The sequence below is a fragment of the Narcine bancroftii genome, chromosome 1 (genome assembly GCF_036971445.1).
Source record: "Narcine bancroftii isolate sNarBan1 chromosome 1, sNarBan1.hap1, whole genome shotgun sequence".
Classification (NCBI taxonomy): domain Eukaryota; kingdom Metazoa; phylum Chordata; class Chondrichthyes; order Torpediniformes; family Narcinidae; genus Narcine; species Narcine bancroftii.
In genome coordinates, this window is record NC_091469.1 from 351,085,482 (window position 1) to 351,110,816 (window position 25,335).

The 25,335-nt window shown below is 40.1% G+C and overlaps 1 protein-coding gene across 4 annotated transcripts in view; it reads left to right on the forward strand.

The window, feature by feature from the left end:
• The window catches only part of LOC138749344 (cadherin-6-like), a 170,504-nt gene that overhangs the window by 95,804 nt on the left and 49,365 nt on the right, over positions 1-25,335 (forward strand). Inside the window, exons 1-2 of one of the 4 annotated variants that reach the window (XM_069910572.1) lie at positions 22,019-22,068; positions 22,651-22,702. The exons of the other annotated variants lie outside the window; for them this stretch is intronic. The gene's annotated coding sequence lies outside the window, so the exon portion shown is untranslated. Of the gene's footprint in view, positions 1-22,018; positions 22,069-22,650; positions 22,703-25,335 lie in introns of those variants that run through there. 4 annotated transcript variants of the gene reach the window in all.

Consider the following 25,335-nt stretch of genomic DNA (forward strand, 5'->3'; position numbering starts at 1 on the left):
TATATCAGGGCCAAGAGGAGGGGTCAGCCGTCGACTCTACATACAGACAGTGAATTCCAGTTCACTGCAGCTATATTAATCCAAAACATATAAAATAGAAATAGATGTCTCACAAGAATTCCATTTGGATCATCTGATGATGTTTTTAAGTACAGTCATGCGAAACTTAGCATCCGTGATACATTCTGTAAAATAGAACATTATGCAATTTGGACATTGTGCGAACACCATATTATATACTTAGCAAAGTTATATGGGATACTGCAGTGTATCTGTTTTGACCTGTAATACTTTTGAAAGAAAATTAAACAGAGATAATGCTACAACACTCAAGAGACGTGCAATACATGAGATTGGATGCTGCTACCTACGAGTCGAAGCATACACTGTTATATGGTAAACTTTTTATTTGTAATTAGGGAAAGTTCATATTAAAATAACAATTAAAAAGTACAATCCACAAGGCAGTAACATAGGCATCTATTTATGCCCATCAAGACATATGTATTATAGGTTCTATATGTCCTGTACCATTGAACGCCTGCCAGCACAATAACTCTGAATGCAAGAGACATGAGATACACATGTTGCATGCAGGAAGGAGTTGCGTTTGCTATGTCCGGTTACATCCGCTATGTCCTGTTCTCTGATCGGGATTTCTGAACTCTATTATAACCTTGTGGGACCATGTATATGAGGTCAGTTGTTGCCCCAATGGACATTATGTGGCACATGACTGTAGTTCGTCAGGGTTATTGATGACTTGCTTTCACTCCAGTTTAATATATTCTGAGGTGACTGATGAGAACAATGGAGAACCCCAGATTCTTTCACACTGATGCCTGGTAGACAAGGTGGGAGGAGGTGCACACCATCTCCCATTTACCTCAGGCTTTGATATGTATGGAACACCATTATGAAGTTCTACAGCATGGAAATAGACCCTTCTGCCCAACCTGTCCATGCCAACCAAACTTGCCCATTAACCCTTCTTGATGTTGAACAGTCAGGGACAAGACATGGATTCATGGGCACAAATTTCCCTATACATGGTAGGGGAGAAGATAGCAAGAGAAATTATATATAAATGGGATACTAAATTAATAACCCAAAAAGCAGACAGTCCTATATTAAATCAAATTCAAACGTGCCAATAGAAAAACCAGACTATTGTGTTAAAAGTAGGGCTGCCCTTCAAAATGCCCCTAACCCAGAATAAATCTGGTGCCAGAAATGGATCAGGTGTATTGACAACTGTTATGAGAGGGGACAGCTCATGTCATTCCAGCAATTAAAAAATAAATTTGACCTATCAAATAAGACCACTTTCTGCTTTCTTCAGTTAAGATCCTTTTTGAGGGACAAGCCCTACCATTGTATAGTCACATGGAGGCTTTAATTCAAAAGGGGATCACACATAAATTCATCTCGGCTATATATCTCCTGTTCAAAAGCGAGAGCCCAAAACTGAGTCTCCTTAAATTGAGGCAAAGATGGGAGTCAGATTTAGGAAAAACAATTCCTGAACGATGCTGGTTTGACTTCTGTCGGGGAAGCATGATGATGGTTATTAACATTAGATATAGGCTAGTGCAATATAATTTCCTGCACCAGCTATTTCTTGCGCTGCAAAAATTGCACAAGGCTAAACCTGAAATGTCAGAACTGTCTTTTAGATGTGCCGAAGAGAGAGGAACCTTTGTGCATTCAACCTTGATATGTGCCAAGGTGAGACTCTTCTGGATAGAATTGGGGACATTCATGAAAAAAATTACAGGGGTGGAGTACCCACAAGATCCAGAGCTGTTCCTATTGGGGGATATTATGGACAAGAGTCCTAGATTGTCTGAAAACCAAATTCAAATTGTAAAAGTTGCCTTGGCGGTGGCCAGGAAATGCCCAATGGTCACTTGGAAATCTGACTCTCAGCTAAGCATAACGCAATGGAACGTGGAGATGCAGAGCTGTGAGTCCCTGGAGAAAATTACCTGTAACTTGAGAGGGAGACACAACACATTCATTAAGATGTGGTAGCCATACTTGCGATACATTCAGGCGCAAGTGTGATTAACCCTCCCAATGTCTCTCTCACAAGGAAATAGTGAACAATACAAGCCTGGGAATGTCAAAAATGAGGAAATAAATCAGAGGAATGATTGGAACCCCTTCCCCACCCCTCCCCCCGCCCCACACTTTTTTTTAAAAGCGTATTTACGTTGACTTTAGTAAATTATATATATCTTTCTTTGTTAAGGTTGGGGTGGGAAGAGGGATGGGAGGTGGGTGGGGGAAAAGGGAAGGGGGAAAATAGGGGCTCGATATAAACTGATCTGTAAAAGGGGAGGCGTAATCCCCTGTGATGTTTGTAAAATTTGAGTCTGTAAAATTACAAATAAAATTTCTAAAAAAAAAAGCAAGGCCCACAGACAAGAGGCAAATGGGTGGAAAAGGGAGGGAAGAAGCAACAGCTGAGTTTCTCTAAACTGGCCACAAGAAGAAGTTCTTGATCCAACCCAATATATTAAACTAAGCACCAAAGTACATTTCTGATCAGGATCTTCCATCCATTTTGACTGGAAAGCATTCATTGTATGTGCAGATGAATGGCTCATTCTTTCTACAAATTCACTGTCCTGTTTTAGACTTCGTTGGTGTTTTACATTAAATCAGACTCATTGAATTTGTATCTAGTGGTGTAGCCTCTGTATTTCTGTTCATGAAGTCTTCTGCGGACAGTAGTCATTGACACATCCACCCCTGCATTTTGAAAAGTGTTTCTCATCTGTAGGACAAACATTTGGGGATTTTTCTTCATTATAATGAGAATTCTTCTGGCATTACCAGTGGAGGTTTTCCTTGGAATACCAGTCCCTTTGCGATTCCTGAGCTCACCAGTACACTCTTTCTTCCTAATGATGTTCAAAACTGTTGGTAATCCTAATATTTGGGCAATGTCTCTTACTGTTTTATTCTTGTTTTCAGCCTCATAATGGCTTCTTTGACTTTCATTGGCACAACTCTAGTCCTCATATAGAAAAATGGCAACTACAGACTCCAAAGGTGATCAAAAGCTTAGAAGCAGCCCTAGTTCTCTCATACCTGCACCAATGAAGAAAGTAAACATACCTGAGTACTCACAAACACCTGTGAAGCCAAATATCCCAAACATTATGGTGCCCTGAAATGAGGGCTCTATGTATAAAAAGTGCTGTAATTTCTACATGGTCAAACCAAAATGTCTATAAATAACCTTGAATAATAGCTGGAATGCACACTTTAATTACATGTGAATTGTTGGATTATAAATGTAAAACTGGAACACAGGGCAAATAAAGGAAAAAGTGTCTTTGTCCCAACCATTATGGAGGACATTGTATGTGTATGATAATAAACATTATATTTATCATCATAGACGTACACCACGGTTGGCCCTCTGGTCCCTTTTAAATATATCCCCTCTCATCTTAAAGCTATGCCCTCTAGTTTTAAGCTCCTTTTATGGAGCGATGCTGCATTGAAGCCAGCAGAACAAGGAAAAAAAAGACAGACTTACCTTTTATGAAGAGCGGCGTCGGGAGCCGACCTCCAGAGCTGAGGGAGGCTGGGCAAGTGGTGCAGTAGTCTTGCCCATCGCCATAAGGTCAAACAATGCCCATCGTCGTGACCCATACAGAGCAGTTCCAGCTGCGTGGGGGATAATAGGTAACAAAGACGGCCATTGATTCTGCATTAAAACAAAAGAGGACATTTCCGGGTGGCAGGAGACCCCTAAGCCCAGCACCAATCACTGTGGGAGCCCTGGAGGTCGCTCCTGGATTGCGGTCTGATGGCATCATCACGACATCATCAACCTACCCCTAAGCAGCTGCATTCAGAGGCATTGCCATTATGGACTGAGATGGAGTGACTCGCTCCACCTATGACACTGTCGTCAGGGCAGATCAAGGTTCATATGCTGGATCCATATGCAGAGGTTTTATGGAGGTAAGTTAAGCAATGTAAGGGCAGAGAATATCCACCTTTACACTTGGTTATTTTGTCATTATAAAAAGGGTTTTAGACTCCACTTTCCAGAAAAAGAACCATGACAACTTATTTATGCCCCATACGATATAATAAGCCTCCATGATGTCTTCCCCTTTCTCTCCAACCGCAATGTCTCCACCCCAGCCTCCTTTGCTCCAAGGAATCAGTTCCATATTTTCTTGTTGCACAGAAGGCCATTCAGTTCATCAGGTCTATGCCTGTTTACATAGAAATCCCCTTCTTCCACAAATCAACCCTTCTTAACCTGTTATCCCCACTTTGCCATTAATTCAGTCCAGATTCTACCACTCAGCCATACAACAGAAGACATTTACTGTGACCATTTAACCTCGCTGCCCACATATCTTCGGCAAGTGGGAGGAATCTGGAGCATCTGAAGCAAACCCATATGGTCATAGGGAGAACATGGAAATATGATACAGCTCAAGATGGGCTTTGTAAGGCTGCATTCCAATCAGCTGCCATACTGTGCTGTGGTGCTTTCTTCACTGAGGGGAATAGGGGCTTAATGAAGTAAGTGTCCAATATTTTCACCATCTCTAGAGAATAATCTTCCCCATTAACCTGTGTGACAAATGGATGTGACAGTTTTTTGTGGTGCACAGAATGAAGCCAGAGAAGGTCAAAGATCATGAAATTTGCTCTGCCATGCTATAATCCAGTATGACACTGTGAGCCCGAGAATATGTTTGGACTGGGCAACAAGTACAAGCAGATCCATAACTCCCACTGGGTTATGTCTCTTAAACCTATCAAACATGAAGACTTGTGCATCTTCAGAACAGACCATCTACCATGAAAGAACGAAGCTCAGTCTAATAAAGAAAGATTCAGGCCTACATAACTTAAAATAAATTAAATAAGCACATATTTCCTAGGCAAAAAAAAACTGGATTTTTAAAAAAACTCTAGGTTGTGAAATTGTTACTGGGTATGTAGATTTCCAAACAGAACAAAAGATGAAGTACAATGGATATTCGATCAGATTTAATCCTGCATTTTAAGGTAGTTTCCATGCCATCTGAGTGCTTTTAGTGCCTCGTTAATAAAATCCTTCTGAAAGCATTGTGCTTTTAACTGCTTAGAAATCAGAATAATTTGATGTCTCCATTATATGCTCCACTAATCTTCTTATGTGAACATTTCACAGCACAGTCTGGGACATCAAACAGATCCAGTTGTACTGTGTAAGTTGAAGTGCTGAGATCAGTGAGGCTATACATTCCAATGAGATCGTCTAATTAGTTAAGTAAATCATCCATTATCATTAGTTTAGCTGGCAGGTCAAGTTTTGTGAGACCTGCAAGAAAGTGTGTGTTTTTTATGTTCAGTAAGATTCCAAGAATTAGATGAGATGGTGGCATTTCAAATACTTCATTTTCACATACTGACAAACATAGTCATGACCAGACCCCCTTTTATCAATCAACCACAAATCATTCTAGTTTCCTAATTTTGGATTCCAATCACTTTTAGCAATCCACACAATTATTTTTGCAAACATGTATGGAAGATTTTAGCTGAAAACAGTGACCAGTTGAAGATTGACACTATTCAGAGAACTCCAGAAAGAAAAAAAATGTTAAAAGTAATCAAAAGTTATGTGTTTTTGGAGTTTCCATTTCGAACTTTGATCTCAGCTTTCCTTAAATTGTTATGAATCACTTCTTCAATTGGGAGTTTTATTGTAACATCATAATGGTTGCATTGATCAGATGCCATGTAAGGCATGGGCCGAAGTTTGAATGAAAAATGGAAATATAACAAACCCGTGCACAGGTCATTTCGCTTCACAAATTTGCCAAGCATGAGAGTCAAGCCACAACCAATTCTATTTGTTGATCACCAACAGGCACGCAGTCTTGCAGCAAACTTCAAATTATTATCCCATCCCTTCCAGTTAACGTCAGCCTCTATAGTGTTCCAGTTTCAGTAATGGAATTAGAAATGCAAGTTATTCCTATTGATCTTTACTGGTGTGCAGAAGAAAAGTGCAGTAACTCCAGAAAAAAAAAATAATTTCTCAATTAGATGAAATGGTACTTGTTCTAGGTGGAAATCAATGGAGCTTAGGAAAACACAATTCCCCTTATGAACTTGATTGAGCCCTGTGAAAGCCCCTGAATGAATCATCTTAATTATTCAGCAAAAGGCAGCATGTGTTTCGAATTCTTATTGGGGGCCACCTAAAAAAATTGGATTGAGAGGAGGAAAAATTAGTGTTTTAAGGGAAATATTTCCTGGTGGCAAAGTGTCCTTTAATGAATCTTAAATCTTTGAGAAGTATACTTAAATTATGAGTAAAATAGCATAAGATCTCAGACATAAATGCTCAAACGTATAGTCAAATATGTGGCTGTGGGCCTTGAATGAACCTGACACAATTTATTGGCAGCAGCTGTTTTCCGTTATAAGGTTCAATGGCAACTACCAGCTGACTTCTAGACCCATGACAAAATACCACATTTAGCTCATAATGACAAAATGCTTGCATTTATATAGTGCCCTTCACAATAGCAGGATATGCCAAAGTGTTTTAAAACGAATGAAGCAATTTTAAAGTGCAATTCCCATTTAGTAGAAAACATTATGGTTAGTCTGTGCAGAATAAGCAAAAATGTGGATTTGAGCATGGAGTTGCATTTTTCTTCACAACCATCTTACTGCACACTTGGAATGTTTTTTTTTCTCTTTAGCGTGGTAAAATGATGTGAAGAAATGGCTAGATTGGCATGCTCTGTATGTGCCCGGGAAGTGAGAGAAAACAGGATGTAATGGTTGTAAACAGATGGAAATAATCACATTGCATATTCGGACAAGCAACAAGATTTTTTTTGAAGAACAGAACAAGGAAAGCTGTGCTGGAGATTGAGTTGAAAAGGACAGAAAAACAAGTGAGGCTTTGTGAATAATTGTAAAGAGTTGTCAAAGGAGTAAAGGCATATCTAGAGCTCCTTAACCGCCAAATATCCGAGACCCTAGCCCAATAATTAGGCTCCATTCCAGGGGTGAAATGCTGCGCTGAAGGGGCTCACTTGAGCACCACAGAGCAGTGCTCCTGGAACCGGTTTGCCAGCCCCCGCACCAGCCAAGGAAAAACAGAATGGTTCCAGCTGCATGGGGGATTATGGGTATGGAAGATGGCCATTTTTCCATTGATTCCGCATTGAGGCGCTGGTGCTGACGAGCAGACCCAAAGGCCAAAACAGCCCCGTGAGATGCCAGAGACTGCGGTGCTGGTGGGGCGGGCTGTCACAGTCTGCTTCATCTGCCCGCTGACAGCCCTACTGGCCGCCCTTGACAGCCCTTGCTGGCAGCCTGCCCCAGCCGCCCATGAAGATTTTCCAATTAATACCTCACCGAATAAATAATCTGTGAACTAATGGGTGTTATTGTTATTAATTTGTTTAGACAATGCAACACGTAAAAATAAGAAATCCTCATTGATGTTTTATTTAATGTAACAACAAACTGAACAAGGTAGTTCAAAATATAGAATAAAATCTTAACTAAATACGTTACTTCGTAGAGTCGCTGATGGCCATGTGCTTCAGCTGAACTCGTCAATGGTGACCAAGTTGTTTTTGGAAGCTGTTCCCATTTGCCTGCATTTAGCCCACATCCTTCTAATCTTCTAACCCTTCCTATCCATTTATCTGTCCAAGGGTCTTTTGAATGTCGTCAATGTACGTGCTTCCACAGATTCCTTTGGGATCTCTTCCCAGATGAAGACTGCCCACTCAGTGAAAAGGTTGCCCCTCGGGTCCCTATTAAATCTCTTCTCTCTGACCTTAAATCTTTGGCCTTTGGTATGCTTGAAACTGAATCCTTACATAGTATTGGAGAACTTTGTGCACACGCTCACATGTGCACACTCTCTTCCTGATCACACAATCCTTTTTTTATCCAATTTTACAGAAAACACTCAAACTACAGAATGTCAGCAGAAGCCCACAGGGCTCTGCATCATGTGCACCATCTGTTGCAAGCATCACCTCAGTAACAGCAGTCCCCAAGGAATTAAAAAGTAAGCCTAAGGAATCATTATCAAAAGAGGCTTTCACTGCAGTTTTCAAATTAGACCCCACATACATCTTTTAACCAGACTCCCAGCATAGGATTCCAACACCAGTACAGGTCTAAAGTGGGCCAGTGGAAATCTATTCATCACTCAAGGCCGTGCAGAGACTGGCATAGCTACTCTTTCCCTTGGAAAATGATGGTGGAAGCAGCAGGAAATCAGCAGGATTTGCCAGCTGCCACAGGAGAGGCAGTGGGAGCAGTTTAAGATTTTATATAGATCCATATCATGCATACTAATCAGGACAAGGACCAGTGGTAATCACAAAGCAAAACAAAAAGCAACATTACAATGCAAGGAAGCAAGTCGGCAATGAGAACAGAGAAGGCTGGGATACTCAACAAGTCTGGCTACATCTGTGGAGAGAGAGAGAAACAGTTAACATCGATAGGAATGCAACGGGAAATAGGCAGATGTGTTGATTTCATTTTGCTTGATCTTCTACTGCAGTGGTTCCCAACCTTTTACTTTCCACTCACATACCACTTTAAGTGTTGCATTGTGATTAATTAGGGATTGCTTAAGGTGGTATGTGGGTGGAAAGAAAAAGTTTGAAAACCCCTCTTTTAATCATTCCAAATTGACTCGTTATGTGCATCGTTTCATAACTTCAAAGAAAATGGGCCAATGACAATTTTTCTCAAGCAAAATATTTCAGTAATAATTGGGTCTAGAGCAGTGATTCCCAACCTTCCCTTCCTACTCACCTACCACCTTAAGCAATCCCTTACTAATCACAGGACACTTATGGCATAGGGAATACTTAAAGTGGTATGTGAGTGGAAAGTAAAAGATTGGGAACCACTGTTCTACTGGGACAGAATACATTATCAGGATGCAAATTATATCAATAATTACATATTTTAGAAGTCTGGTTTAAGCAAAAATTGCTGGAAATACTCTGCTGTTCAGGCAAATTAAAGTTAATATTAATTTCAAGAGATCTAGAAACTAAATGTGAGGTTGTTCTGTTGAGGCTTTACAAGGGACTTTGGAGTATTGCAGGTGGTAATGGGCCTCATACCTAAAGAAGAATTTACTGGCTTTGGAGCAGGTCCATTTTATGATAATAGTCCTGGGGATGAGAGGGTAAACATTAAAAAAAAAACCCACAGCACTGCCAGTGCTGCTGGAATGGCAGCGTTGCTACTGGTATAGACCTCGGAGAGCGGAGATGTAGTACTGCTCTGAAGGGTTCAAGCTCCCAATTGTAATGCTGACAGCTCAGTACAAGCTTTAAATGACCTGTTAAAGGAGCCAATGGGATTGTAAGCAAGGTCTGTGCCCAAGATGGCCACATCTATACTCAGCAGCAGCCTCGAATGGTTATAGACTCCAGGGAGCAGTGGGCAAGCACAGGGCATCAGAAATGGGGAGAACACAACCCCTCCTCCATCCTGTTGAGCAAGAGAAGCATGGGAGACAACACCACAAGACCAGTGAGGAGCTCAGTAGCTGAAGGACCATAAAGGGAAGGTGACACAGCTGCAGACCAATGAGGGGATCAGCGGCTGAAGGGTTGGAGGACCCACTCAGGCTGCAGAATGCTAAACACTGGCTCATGGAAACCAAGTATCAGAGCTAGGATTCAAGAGGGTGCTGAGGGTAAGGAGGGATCCCAATAGGCCTCGAGTCCTGAAGGGTTCTTGATTGTGTCAGAGGTTTGGATCTGGAGTTTGGGTTGGCAATTAATCAAAAAGGATATTCAGTGACTCTGAAGAGACTCTCTTTTGCTTCTCTTTCTAGTACTGAAAGGGATGCCAGGCAATGCCAATGGTGACTCTTTGACTCTTTATCCTCTTTACAGCAAGCAAAATTAACCATGTATGTTATATTTTTAATGTATCATTATGTGACAATAGAAGGAACATTTGTTGGTTTTGGGTCTGTACTTGCCAGAGTTCACAAGGATGAAGGGAGAGATCATTAAAATATACTAGATCAGTGGTTCTCAACCTTTTTCTTTTCACTCACAAACCATGTTAAGTATTCCCCATGCCACAGGAGCTCTAAGGGATTGCTTAAGGTGGTTTATGGGTGGAAAGAAACAGTTTGAAAATCACTGTTTTAATCGTACCCAATTGACTCGTTATGTGCATGGTTTCATAACTCCAAATGAAATGGACCAATGATAATTTTTCTCAAGCAAAATATTTCAGTAACAACTGGGTTTAGAGCAGTGGTTCTCATCCTTCCTTTTCCACTCACATCCCACCTTAAGCAATCCCTTACTAATCACAGAGCACCGATTTCAGAAGGATTACTTAAAGTGGGATGTGAGTAGAAAAAGGTAGAGAACCACTGTACTAGATATTGAAAGGCCTCAATAGAATGGATGCAGAGAAGATGTGTCCAGTATCAGGAGAATCTAGGACCAGAGGACACAGCTGCAGAATAAAATAACCTCTCTTTAGTTGAGAAATTTCTTCACCAGAGGATAGTGAATGGATGGAATTTATTGCCATGGACCACTGCGAAGATCAAGTCATTAGGGTATTTTTGAAGCAGAAGTCGATAGGTTCTTGATTAGTAAGTTTATGGAGAGAAGGAAATAAAATGTGGTTGAGAGGGGAAAAAAAACATCAGCCATCTTTCAAATGCCAGAGGAGATTCGATGGGATGATCATCGGTGGAAAGAGAATCAGAACTAATAGTTTAGGTCAAAAAAGCCTTAATCAGAACTGAGTGTTTCCATTATTTTCTGTTTTCATTTGAGGATTCTGAGGACAGGAATGGACAGTAGTTGAGGGCACCTATTGTATTTCTTGGGATTTAGGGAAGATCATTTAACCGGTATTTCTTGATTCCATTGTCCTGCGCTGCATGGATATTATGCAGTGAAATTCACATGACCACTGTCTATACCTTCCTTGGTATACCTTGGTTTGGACTGGTCTCCTCCTCAGCAGACAACTTGTGCACTGTAAGTAGTGATTCATGCAGTAGACAATTATGCTTTCAGACAATGGTGAAACCATGGTTTAAGGCACCCCTCACCTGTAAAGTTATCTGGAGTAAAAATATTACAATTGTGGAATGCTCGGGTGGTCAAGAGTCGTCGAAGAGAAGAGAAACGGTTTACATTTCAGCTTGAAGACCTTTCTCAGAATTAAGAAATAATGAGATGTTAGTGTGAATTGCAGAAAAGGTAGGGGAGAATGATGGCTGGAACAAAGGGAAGTTTTCTAGTGGTCCATTTCAGATATTTTCCATTCGATCCTTTGTTTGTGTCCCGATATCTGGTGCTGTCCCTGGATGATCCAGGAATCCTATTAGTTTGAACCATGGCACTCAGGAAAGCATCTAATCAAGTTGCTTTCAGTTCAATTAGAGTGAAGTAATACCACTTTCAACATATGAAAGGCATAATGCCATGTAACTGGCATGTTTTATTTTCCCAGACTTTTGGGAGTGGCTTGCTGATGTTAACATTTTATGGGAGAATTACTGCAAAAACAGGCTCTACAAAGTAATCACTTGTCAGATCTCTGGACAGAAGACAGTTCGAGGTGAAACGAGATGCAGCTGAAGGAGGAGATGGCCTTAATTATCAATGGCCTTTCCTATGGTGCAGAGATTTGCCATCAAGGTGAAAGGAGGCAAGTAACGCGTCAGGAGGCATGTGTAGAACATCAGAGGGCCTGTTTCTATGCCATGTACGTGAACTCAAAACTGCAAAAATAAGGCAAGCAATGCAATGCAGCAATGTTGTCAATAGATTTTTGACATGCAGCCACAGAAAGGAAAATTGAGATAGATGCTTGCTTAAAAAATAAGTGCCTCAAAGAAGGAATAAATTGTGCAGAGGTAAAGAGGTTTCAGGAAAGGAATTTCATAGCATAGAACCCAGGCACTAATGGCATCGTCTCGAAGGGTGGAGTGATTAAATTCTGAGATGATGAAGGAAGAAGAGGAGTGCAGAGATCTCAGAGAGTAAATGATAAGGAGAACTGAGAGCATAAAGATATTCAAAAACTAAGATGAGATTTTTAAAAATTGAAATGTTGTTAGAGCTGGTGATATTATGAATCGATGACAAAGATTTAATATGAGGTAGAAATATAGCTACCAATGCCCTGGATGAGCACAGGTTCTCGTCGCTATTATATGTAGTATGTATTTCTCGTTGCCCTTATAGCAGATGGCAGAAATCTCCAGCCTGCCACAAGCCTGCAGAGATTGCTACCCTCCCTAATTGCTTCAGAGGTCACAATCACCTGCAAATGCACTTTTTACCATATGGCAAGTGCAGGCAGTCCATTTGTGATGCCAACTAATCTCGTTGGCATTCCTGATTTAATCCCCTTCACATTCAGCCATTTAAATCCTGTGTTGGGTTGCTGTAAAAGAAAATGTCATGCCCTTGTAAAATTGCTGTGGAAGGAAATTAAATTAAAACAGACAACATTGGAAGGAACAGACAAACCACACTGAATCTTTGAAGAGGAAAACAGTTAATGTTTTGGATTGGTGAACTTTTATCAGTGAATTCCCTGCTCCTGTAAGGGTTTTTACAGTTCTTATTTCTGACTTTTGATTGCCACTCTAAACCGGCAATATAATGGCAACAGGGCAGTAGTCCCCTTCCAAAATTTGGCTGCAATGACTAGCAATGTTTTGCTTTTACCATTTGTCACCTGTCACAATTTCTTTCCTCTTTAATGTAAGTAATGCTCTATTCCTTTATGAACTCTCTGCTTCTCATGCTGTGGGGTTTTAATATAGTAAAATCCCTGTATCTGGAATTCAAACAACTGGCAGCCTCAAGCAACAAGTAGAAAAATCAAGGAAAATAAATAAAAAGTGTTAAATAAATAGAATAAAATAATGGGTAAAATACATAAGTTTAAAATTGTAAAAGTAAATGTTCTCCGAAGTATCATATAAACCTTTGGCAAAGATGAGAGCAAATATTCAGCCAGCGGAGTGCTTTGGTCAAGCTTTGCTCATTACAGCTGTTTAAATAAAGTTGTGTTTGCATAAAATAGTGTCGCCCAGGATGAAGATCTGATTGATGCTGCTCATTGTTGGGATGACTCTTAAAGTATCTCCCTATCACTACTTAGTAAGAGTTGCCTCGGTCAGAGGCTTTATCTGTAAACTTGGGGGTGGGGGGGGAGGTGTTAATTATCTGTAATGTAATTGTTTGTCTTTCAGGCAGTTTTGTGGAGGGGGAGAAAACTGCAGATGTAGCGATCCTTAAATTTTTTCAAAGAATGTGACTAAAAATAAAGTAAAATGCTTTAAGGTTTACATACTCATGCAAGTGCAGTTTGTTCAGTGTAAGTACATTTAGTATTTTTGTCTTTTAAACTGTTTATTCTTCATAAAGGTGTATTAGTTATGCTTTGTAAAACTAAGTCTCAAGCAACTGGAAAATACCATATCTGGCATCTACCAATCCCCATATGTGTTGGATGTTAGGGGTTTTACTGTATCATGTTTTAATGGTTAACCTTTGAAGATAGTTTTCAAAAATACTGAGATTGTAAAAGGGTGACTTAATTTTCATATTTAAAATGATAGAGCAGTTGCAGATTAGTTACTGAGTAGCTATTCCTATGAGAGGGAGATTTCAGAATATGAAGTTTGTGATCTTTAGTAGAGAGCATGGTCATTAAACTGCATCATTAGGAAGACTTCTGTTCCTCAAACATTGATGAAAATCTGGAACCTGCTCCTTCAACGCACCATGCTGCGACAGAACTGCAGCCAATGTAGTTTTGTTGGGTCAAGGCAATGGAATGAGGGGGTGCAGGGGTAAAACCTATCAGCAAGAGTAAGCAGAACAGCCTTGAGTGGTAGAATGGCCTGCACATAACTTGACATACAAGGGGTAGAATATTTTGATGATGGGGCTATGAAACACTGTTTCAATTGATGTGAATCACACAACAGGAAGTGCTCCTACATATACCTGGAGTGAGAAGGGGATCTAAGATCCTTATGGGGAATTGTCACCATTGCAAGATCTCATGGTTCATCATGCTTCATGGAAATCTAAACCCAGAGAGCCAGCAATAGAAAAACAATAGGGTTAGTTAATCACTTTCAGATCATTCAATTTTTCCAGAAAATGCAAGGGTAAATTGTGAACTAAATCATCCAGCCTGTGCCAGGTCAACCTTCCAGTGAAGGCATTCATCTCGGGAGTTAATAATGAGGGAGGAATGTGAGCAGCTGAAGTAGATCAGATATGCCACATCAGCTCTCACTGTCAATCACAGCAAAGAACCTTGTCACTAGGTACAGCAACTGGTTGTTACTGTACCCTGTACAAGTGTGACACAAACCTCACAGTTACAAACACCCATGATCTTGTGCATTCCACATGGAAATTAACAATGGAGCAAGTTTGAAGAATCTTGAAGTTTAAATCTCCAGGTGAAACATCTCTTCCTACTTTACTCTGATGGCTGGTTACCTTTTTTGTGTGGACTATGCATGGAATCCTCTAATGCAAGTGCCAAATATCACTACACGTGGTGATTTGATGAGTCTATAGTTTCACGAAGGATGAGACTGGCCTTTTTGATGCCTCTGAATGTTGCTTTAGTTAGTTTCCTCCACATCACCTCTCCTGTGCTCTTCAGAACACTGCATGAAATGGTGATGGTGGATTTGGTTGGGTGGTTTCACAAGCAGGTATGCAGTCAGTTGGCTGGCTGACTCTTCAGCAAAACATTCCAAAGAGCATCAACTTTGGTTCATGTTGATAATGCACCTGGCCATCAAATTGGCATGTTAGCCTCCCAAAATACTGCCCTCATGATGGCTGTGCTGGAAATTAGATCATTGGCCTTCTACTTCATGGCAGCTCCTCTGCTAAGACAGGATGGAAAAAGACATCAAAATATTCAATGTGAACCCTGCCAAACAATGACATGAGATGATATGATGCCGGGACTGTTGTAGGGACACACTAAAATAAACTGTCCAAAACTTGTTTTTTTCCAGTAGGGCCTTGCCTACTACCAAGCACTGCAAACCTTTTTGTCCTCAGCTTTAGGACCATGTACAGAGAGGCAAAGATGATGCAGCCATTGCATGGAGAAGGGCCACAATTTTAGCTGCCCTGCCTCTGCAAACGAAGTAGTTAAAATCAGTATTAAAGCCCCATGAACAATTTGCTTCATGATTATAAAAAGAATGATAAATGATAAGCTTTTTTCAATATTTTTATTGAAATTGAAGTTCCACATTGAAAAATACAGAGAACATAATACATTACACTTCGATCATACCAGTTTATCCAAGATTCCCTGCATTCTCAATTAAACAAATATTATTACAGTAATATTTTATTATTTTATTATATATTTAAAAAAAAAGATCTCAACCCACTACCAAAGACAGAACTATTTGGCAAGGAGAGAAAAAATAATTCCTAATCAAAGCTGACCTTACGTGTCAGCACCTTCTGCATTCATAAAAGGTCCCTACAGTGTTAGAAAATTTAAATTCAAATCAGAAATTGAGCACCTAATCTTCTCTAAATTTAAACATGACATGATGCCACATAGCCATTGAGTAGGTGGAGCAATGTCCTTCCATCTGAGCAACACTGCCTGCCTAGCCTTCAGAGAAGTAAAAGCTAATGCATGCAAATCAGATACTGTTAGAATTGTGCCACTTTCTCTAACAACTCCAAACAAGGCAGTTAAAGGATTAGGCTTAAAATTAAAAAGTACAGAAAAAGTTAGAAATATTTCATTCCAGTATTTCTCAAGGCACTATCGTATCTAAAACATTTGAATTAATGAAGCACCTCCATTGCTGCATTTCTCACAATGAGGTGATACATCCTCATAAAAACGAGATTTGATTTTGGATATGTGAGCTCTATGGACTATTTTAAATTGTAGGAGGGAGTGGTGGGCATTCCAAGTTTCTTCAGAGATTAAAAGATGTAGGTCCTGTTCCCAGGCTTTTTAAATTTTATCTAAAGGGCTATTCCCATCAACATGCCATAAATGTTAGATATTGAACCATTATAAACAGGTAGTAAATTAAAAATTGCATCTATTAAATTCTTATTAGTGCTCATAGGGAATGAATGTACAGTACAACTCTAATATCCAAAATCCTAATTTATCCGAAATATTTTTGGATCCAGAAGAGATGTCAGTTCAGATCCAAAAAAATCAAAAATCCACATTTATCCGAAAAATTGCAAAGTTCATGTGGTTTTTTGGTGAGAATTATACATTATTTCATGCTTAAAAAAAACCTTCCCTTGTTGTTTGCAGTTGTTTAGTCAAGTCACCTTTATTTATTGTTCATACCATGCTCACACAGTAAAGACGAGATAGCATTTTTCCAGGATCACAGAACATATTTACACTAATATAAGTTAGAATAGAAGTTAAGCACATTAAAATATTAAGATGTATACAGTAAAAGTCCACGGTGCACTATCCATTTATGTTCTGGGAAATCAGGAACCTGATGGCTTCTGGGAAAACCTGTTGCTCAGTCTGGACATAAGGGCCCCAAGTGCTATGGTGCCTCTTACCAGATGGCAGAAGGGAGAAAAGTTTACTTGAGGGGTGTGTAGAGTCCTTCATAAGGTTTATTGCCTTTCGCCTGCATCGGGTGTTGTAGATGTCTTTCATTGTAGGAAGAGAGGCCCCAGTGATCATTTCCACTGATTTCACTATCCTCTGCAGGGTCTTGCGGTCCAAGGTGGTGCAGCTTCCAAACCAGGTGGTGATGCAGTTGCATAGGATGATCTCAATACATCCTCTGTAGAATGTAGTGAGGATGGAGGGTGGGAAATGAACTTTCCTTATCCTTTGTAGGAAGTAGAGGTGTTGCTGGGCTTTCTTGGCTATGGAGCTGGTGTTAAGGGGCTAGGTGAGATTCTCCACCAAGTGCACATCAAGGAACTTGATACTCCTGAGGACCTCAATGGTTGAGCTGTCAATGGTCAGTGGAACGTGGTCCCCCAGGCCCTCCTGAAGTCGACAAACTTCTCTTTTGTATTATTAACATTCAGGTACAGGTTGTTGGCTCTGCCCCAGTCCGTTAATGACTGCGCCTCATCTCTGTACACTGACTCCTCATTCTTACTAATAGGGCCCACCATGGTCGTGTCGTCAGCAAACTTGATGATGTAGTTTGAGCTGGGTTTAACTGCACAGTTGTGGGTCAGCAGAGCGAACAGCAGTGGTTAAACACTGTTGCAAGTGATTTGCTGTTGCTACTGGGCTGTTTTTACAAAATGACCAGATATCTGAAAATATTTTTATCCAAAGTAGGCCCGGACCTGATCATTTTGGATAATTGGAGTTGTACTGTAATTGAGATTTCAAAAAATCTCTAATCTATAAATAACAAAAAGAAAAGAGTATTTAGTAATCTATATTTAACTGACAGTTGTTCAAAAGAAGCAAGTCTTCCTTTGATAAATATATCCTTAAAACATTTAGTGCCCAATCTATACCATTCTTTAAAAGCTACATCAATCATGGCAGGTTTAAAGAAATAATTAGAAAAAATATGATAGAAAGAAAAGATAAATGATACGCTAATATAAAGTAGCTGAATAAGGTGAATTTAAATGAATGAACATGTTGATCTGAGGGTTTTGTGCTACATACTTTAGAATTTAAATGAATAAAGTATGTTCAGAAACAAAATGTTTAAAAATTAAGTATTTCTGAAAATTAGCCTCCAAAAAGTATCAATAGAGCACAGATAGATGATATAAGAGGTATGAGCTTCCTTTTTTTAAATTGGTGAGACATGAAATAAGAGAGCAGGGAGATTATGCGGGAACACTTAAAAAATTTCTCAAGAGGTGGGAGAGTGCTTTGAAGAGTTCCGGTCACAGAAAGGATGTGTTAACTCTTGAAGTGGAAATAAGATTTAAGAGGATGTTGCCAGGATTGGAGAGTTTAACAATGAGACAAGGTTAAATAGGCTGCAGTGGATCTCCTCAGATAAAATAGAAGAACATTTATAGTGGATAAATGATGATGGATCGAGACAGACACTAGGAAGGGTCTATCTCTCTGAACACTTTTCAAGCAATTTATACATACAGCTGCTTTTCATCAACTACAGGTCAGCCTTCAAAACCATTATTCCCTCTATGCTGGTCAACAAGTTCTAAACCCTGGGCCTCTGCACTCCCTTCTGCAATTGGACCCTTGACTTCCTTATCGGAAAACCACAGTCAGTATGATTTGGAAACAACATCTGCTCCTCACTGACTATAAACACAGAAGCTCCTCAAGGATGTGTATTTAGCCCACTGCTCTACTCCCTATGCATCCAAGACTGTGTGACCAGGCACAATTCCAATGCTATCTACAAATTTGCTGATGACACCATGGTTGTCAGCAGGATCACAAACAGCACTAAGGAAGGGTACAGGAGGGAGAGAGATCAGGTCATTGACTGGTGTTACAACAATAACCTTGCACTCAACGTTAGTAAAACCAAGGAGCTGATTGTGGACTTCAGGACGAAGAACATTGAGGCCTGAGTAGTGGAGAGGATCAAAGCTTTCAATTTTTGGGTGTCAACATCTCCGAAGATTTGTGCTAGTCTTCATGTCAATGTAGTCATAAAGAAGGCTCACCAATGGTTATACATTGTGAGGTGTTTGAGGAAATTCGGTATGTCACTGACAGCTCTTGAAAACTTCTAAAGGTGTACCGTAGAGAACATTCTGGCTGGCTGCATCACTGTCAGGACAAGAAAAACTCCAGAGGGCTGTTAACAGCCTTTGACATCACAGACACCAGTTTTCATTCCGTCAAAGACATCTACAAGAGGCAGTGTCTTCAGAAAGCAGCCTCTGTCCTCAAGGACCCCCACCACATAGGCCAAGGCCTCTTCACTCTGCTATCATCGGAAAAAATGCAGGAGCCTAAAGAAGAGCACTCAGCGACACAAGGACAGCTTCTTCCCTGATGCCATCAGATTCCTGAATAATCAATGAACCAAAGACACTTTGACTTTTCATACATTATCACTATTTATTTTTGTAAGGTGGTTTATATGAAAGTTTGCACTGTGATATGCTGCTGTAAAACAACAAATTATGTGACTTGTTGTTGACAATAAATTCTGATTCTAAGCCATGGGGTCTGCTTCCATGCTCTCTGAGGTTAAAACCAGCACCATGCATTTAAAGTAATTGGTCAATAAATTAGTGGGAGTTGAGAAGAATTTTTAGTTGCACACAGTAAGAGGTAAACATCAAAGGTTTAAGGCACTAGCCTTTAGAACATAAGTAAGTAGTTCAATACGGACTAGACATGTCTTAACCTACAAAGCTGTGCTCTATAAATTCTAAGGAAGATTTGTATGGACACATCTTGTTGGATCCGGGACCAAACAACCCTTTCTTTGGGGTAAACTTTGGATTCCAAATACACTTGGAATACATCGTGGAAGTCAAAATTTATTTTGGGTATATCAGTAATTCCATAATAGCAGGCAGGGAAGTTTTGCTTTGGAAAAGGCAAAGGATATGTTTGGAATGTGCTGTAATAATTTAAAAACCATGAAGGTTGAAAACACAAAATATATTAAGCATGTGAGTAGCATATTCAGTTCTTATCTTTATGTTGCTTAAATAATGTTTAAATATTGAGTGCTGAAGTCATCATAGCCTAGCCTGAGAAGAGGCATTAAGCTTGATCTTGGGAGACAACTGAATTGGCAGATGCAAAGATGAAGCTGAAACCTTCTTGTCTTTGTGATTACATCTCTGTTGACATGAATTCAGCCTCAGTGCACACTCAGCAAGCAGTCTGAGCCAGTTTCACAGAGATAGGCATTTGTCTTCATTGCTCCAAGGAATGATTGCTGCAAATAATTAATTGGAATTTAGGGGACTGAAGGCTGTTAAATTTAATGTTAATTGGTTTACCTATTTCATTTCCAAAAAAAAAGCATTTTTGCGCAGCAAGGTCTGAAATGGCTGACATTTTTGTTTTATTTTTCTATCCTTTAACAATAGATTTGGTTAGAAAGTGATAATTGCCAATATGCTTAAAACTTGGATTTTAACTGATGTACCAATGTTCAACGCCATAAAGACATGAATATTGGTGGCAGGGTTCTGCAGATGAAACTCTTGCTTGTCTCTCTCAATCCTCAAGCAGAAGGTAATCTTGGATCAGGCTGCCGGGTTCCTCACAATGAAGTAACTGAAGGACAATATGGTACTTGAATCAGACCAATTGTCCATCGCCATTGGCAGGATTGGCATGTGTGGACTAAGAGATGAAATATCTCACACATCTACACAAACCACCTTTTAAATGGGTCATTCATTGGTGAATCAGTTGATTCTGTGGAATGAACAGTTAAGGTAAATAATGTTGTGGTTTACTTCTAGTGAAATATTATTGATGTTAAGAGTTGAGTATCTTTCTTTGTGGAATGTAGTTGATGTGCTGGATAGTTCCAGCAACTGCTTTTGAATGTAAAGAATGGTGATCTTTATATCACAACTGAAGTACAAAAAAAAAGGTGGAAATCAAATTACAGTTCTACCAAGCCCTGATTAAACCACACCTGGAGCACTTGGACCAACTTTGGGCCTTACACCTCAGGATGAACATATTCACCTGGGAATGAAGAGAATTTCCAGAGTGGTACCTGGATTTTATGAATTAAATTAGGAAAATAGATTTCTCAAACAAGGAAGCTCCAAGGTATTTTTAAGATGTTAAGGAAGGACTCAGAATAGATATAGCGAAACTATTTCTTCTGGATGAAATGTTTGTTCATAGTCAAGCAAATAAGACTAAGCCTTTCTTGTGTAGTATTAAGAGATTCCTACACTTGGAGAGTGATCAAAATTTTGCACTCTTCCACAAATAGAATTTGACACTGGGGGTTTTGATAAAATTAAATCTGAGATGATTGAGGAGATTATAACAGATGAAAATGATAATGGGTTTATTGAAAAAATCTATTGTACATTGTAGATTTACACCAAAATTCTTGCAGCTAATCAAATAAATTGACAAGAGATAATAAATTCAAAATATGGGTATTTTTACAGTTACCATAATGCATGAATGAAAAATGTGATGCAATAATGCAGATCAGCTATCTCAAACCTTTTTGGCTATGGCCCCCTTAGAACTCTGCTCAAAGTTTATGGGCCTCTTTTGCTGTGAAGCAGTCAAGTTTAGTTGGTTTCTTCAGTACTTCTCTCCTACCAACTTCTTTACACAAAAAAACATAATATTTTTATAATTTCAGACTGTGGCCCCGGTGGGAGTAGGGCTTCTGTCCCCTGTTGAGAATGTCTGAAACATTTTGTGGTGTCAGATGTTACAAGATCAAACCAGCAACCACAAAGAAGGCATATCACACAGGGGTAAAGATGAACAATTACATTATTAACAAAAAAATTCACCTTCAAACTTTAATTCAAAATCCCCCCTTTTATAACAATGCCCACTGGTTACTATGCAAATCTCTATAACAATGTAAAACTAATAAATTCCCCGGCCTAAATATAACATATGTAATTAAAGTCTGTTATATTTCCAACTAGCCCACAGAAAAACTTAGACACAAAACACACAAGACTCACCAAATTTCGATCTCAACCGAAGCAAAGATCATAAACAAAATTCAGTTTGTTTGGTAAACTGAAGCCAAAAGATCTTTGAGAGAGAGAGAGATCATAAAATTCGAAGTTGTCTTGTGTTGCTTGCAGAGAGAGGAACAATTGGCTTGGTCCTGATCCTTCTGGCTGCATTTGGAATGTTCATCCCTTTTTGAAATCCCAACTTTCTAAACTGTCCTCCAGACCATGACTCATGCTCTGGGCTTTCTTCCACTCCACAGCACCCCCAGTGGTGGTTTATCGTCCAAGTCCATAAATTTTTAGATCATTTTCTGCACATGCTCAGTCCGTCTCCCATTCTCTCAGCAGTCCACCTTCACCTTGGCTCTCTAAGGTAAACTGTCACTTTTTAACATAAAACCACACAACACATTGGCCAATACATAACACAGAACTCTGTTACACAGAGCAGTCCATGATTAATGTAATAAGGGGAGGTTCAAGAGCCTTCTAGGTGTTTGACATAAACTGTTCTTGATCCCAGAGGTGCTGGTCTTTATCTTCTACCTGAGATAACAGTCAGAAAAGGTGACCAGGGTGATGGGGGTTCTTCATGAAGCTGGCTGCCTTCTTGAGTCAGCACCCCACTTATATGGAAAGAAGGAATCTCTGATGGTCTTAGATATATTTGTTGCCTTCTGCAGTCTTCTGCATTCCTGGGCACTCAACTTACCCAAATTAGGCCGTGATGCAACCATTCATTGTACTTTACACAATGCACCTGTAAAGAGTATTCGACAACATGCCAAATATTCTTGGACTTCTTTGGAAGTAGAGGTGTTGGTGTGCCTTCTTCATGGTTGCCTGGATGAGCTGGCTCCAGGAAGAGATGTATGGGGTTAGTTGCAGATTAGCTATGATCTCACTGAACTGAGAGGGGAGTTGAGGGACTAAATAATCTTTCCTGTTCTGATAGTTTTATGATCCTGTGGATTCAAAATGGATAAACACAGCCGAGGAGCATTCTGGTAAGGATGAATAATTATAAATATATCTTGAGATAAAGATCAATGCTTTTTTTGGAGCAGGACTGTTCATAAAATGCCAGGGTTCAGAGCTAAGTTACGTTTAGGGGAAGTGTAGTTATAGAAGCAAAGATAAGGTGCAAAGGGAATGCAATGAGCTGAAAGCTGTAAGCAATGGATGGGTAAATTGATAAAGGAGGGTGAGGCACAAGATTACAGGAATAAGAGTGGTGATATGGAGATAATCCAGGTTCAAATGAAGCTGAAACCTCCTATCATGGCCCTGTCCCAGAGACAACTATCTCAATACTGTCCTCACTTGTACCCTCCATACTCTTCAATTGCCTCTATCTTAACTCACACTAAGCTTCCTCCCCTTGATGACCGACAACAGCTTCCATTTTGGCTTAGGGCCATAATGAAATATGCATCCTTATTTTTGAAGTTCTCCAAGACCTTGTTTCTTCCTTGTGTTCACCCCCAAATATTTTGTCTTCCAAGAACTCTGACCGTTAGAAGTGCAGGATTATCCATTATTAATCTTCTCTTACTTTCTCTTTTTCATTCTCTCTTTTCTCCTTCAAGATTTTCAAGATCAAGTTTATTTATCATCCAGTTGTAAAAGTGCAACTCAACGAAACAGCGTTCTCTAGTCCACAGTGCAGAAACAGAGCAAAACACAAATACAGTCTTAACACACATAGAGACAAACAATACATATACAGGACCTATATACATGCCACCATATAAACATATATGAAATTTTTAAAAAAATTGATAAATAGTTGAGTCATAGGGAGTTGTTTTTGCAGCCATTTTCAACAGTCTCACTGCCCATGGGAAGAAGCTGTTCCTCAGCCTGGTGGATCTGGCTCTGGGGGAAGGGACGATCTAGGTGATCCTCTGGCATTTCTATAGTCCTGTGGATTGACTTCTGACCTGATGCTCTTCAGAGCAACTGTACCACACTGTGATGTGGCCAGTCAGGATGCTCTTGATAGAGCTCTTGTAAAAAGTTGACAGAATGGTGGCCTTGCATGCCTAAGCCTTGTAAGGAACTGTAGTCATTGTTGCACCTTCCTGACAAGTGAGGAGATGTTGAGTGTCCAGGATAGGCCACTTCTTAAGTAGACTCCAAGGAACTTGGTGCTCTCCACTACCGAGCTATTAATGTGATTGTCCCTGGTCCTCCTAAAGTCCACAATCACCTCCTTTGTCTTGACCAAGTTTAGACAGGTTATTCTCATACCTCCTTCTTCTCTGTAGTGCGAATTATTGTTACTGATGAGGTCAACTATTGTTGTGTCATCTGCAAAGAAGATCACTCTGCTGAAGCTATATCTGGCAATGCATTCATGGGTCAGTAGCATGAACAAGGATGGGCTGAGTATGCAGCCCTGAGGAGTGTCAATGTTCAGCATGATGGTGCTCAATATTCTGCTGCCAATCCAGACAGACTGTGGTCTTTCTGTTAGGAAGTACAGAATCCAGTTACAGAGAAAGATGTTGAGTCCTAGCAAGGACAACATCTCCATCAGCTTCTAGGGTATGATTGTATTAAATGCTGAACAGCAGCCTGGTGTATGAGGCATCATTTTCCAGGTGTATCAGAATAAAGTGAAGGGGCAAAGATATCGCATCATCAGTGGAACAGTTCCATCTGAAACTGAAATGGGACCATTGTCTCTGAGAGATGTGCTTTAACAGGTTCCATCATCAGATGCTCAAAGCATTTCATAATGGTGAAGGTCAGTGCCACTGGACAGTAGTTGTTGAGGCCTGTTACTGTTGATCTCTTTTGTACCTGGATGATGCTGGCTGCCTTAAAACTGCAGGGACAAAAGATTGCAGCAATGATGTGTTATTCTACTGTCTTCTGTGGGTTCACCATGGATAGGATTATCCTAACCCCGACCGTGGCTAAGCAAAGGGCCTGTTTTTCCGGAATAGGCGGAGCTTTCTTTCGTGTCACTCTGTTCTTCTTGTCCAACCATACATAGAAAATGTTCAAAACACAGAAATGCTGGAGGATCGCAACCAGTCTCAAAGCATCCTTAGGAATAAATATTTATTAATGATGTTTTGGGTTTGGGGAAAGAAAGAAAGAAAGTGGTAAGAATTGGAGAGGGAGGAGAACAGATTGGCGTCAAATGTGTTACTTGGATATGATAGATGAAAGGTGAGAATTGATTTTGGCTCTGTAAAAAGAGACAGTGAAAAGGGAAGGGAGGGAGAGAGAGTGAGCTAGAGAAAAGGAGACAGGAGAATGAAATTGAGTGGAGGGGGAGATGGTTTGTAATGGAATTCGGAGAATTCGATGTTAATGCCATTCAGCTGCAACCGTGTCTGCCTGTCCCGCATCGGACTTGTCAGCCACAAACGAGCCTGCAGCTGACGTGGACATTTACCCCCTCCATAAATCTTCGTCCGCGAAGCCAAGCCAAAGATCAACTTCTTAGCATGGCTCCACTTCTGATCATCTCCAACCTCCAACCTCAATGTTCGCCAATACTGCACCCCCCATTTCTATCTCCTACCCAAGATGCACAAATCCAATTGGCCCAGCAGACCAATCATTTCCACATGTTCCTGCTCACCGAACTGGTATTCCCTTGAATCTGTTTTGTCCCCTTCTG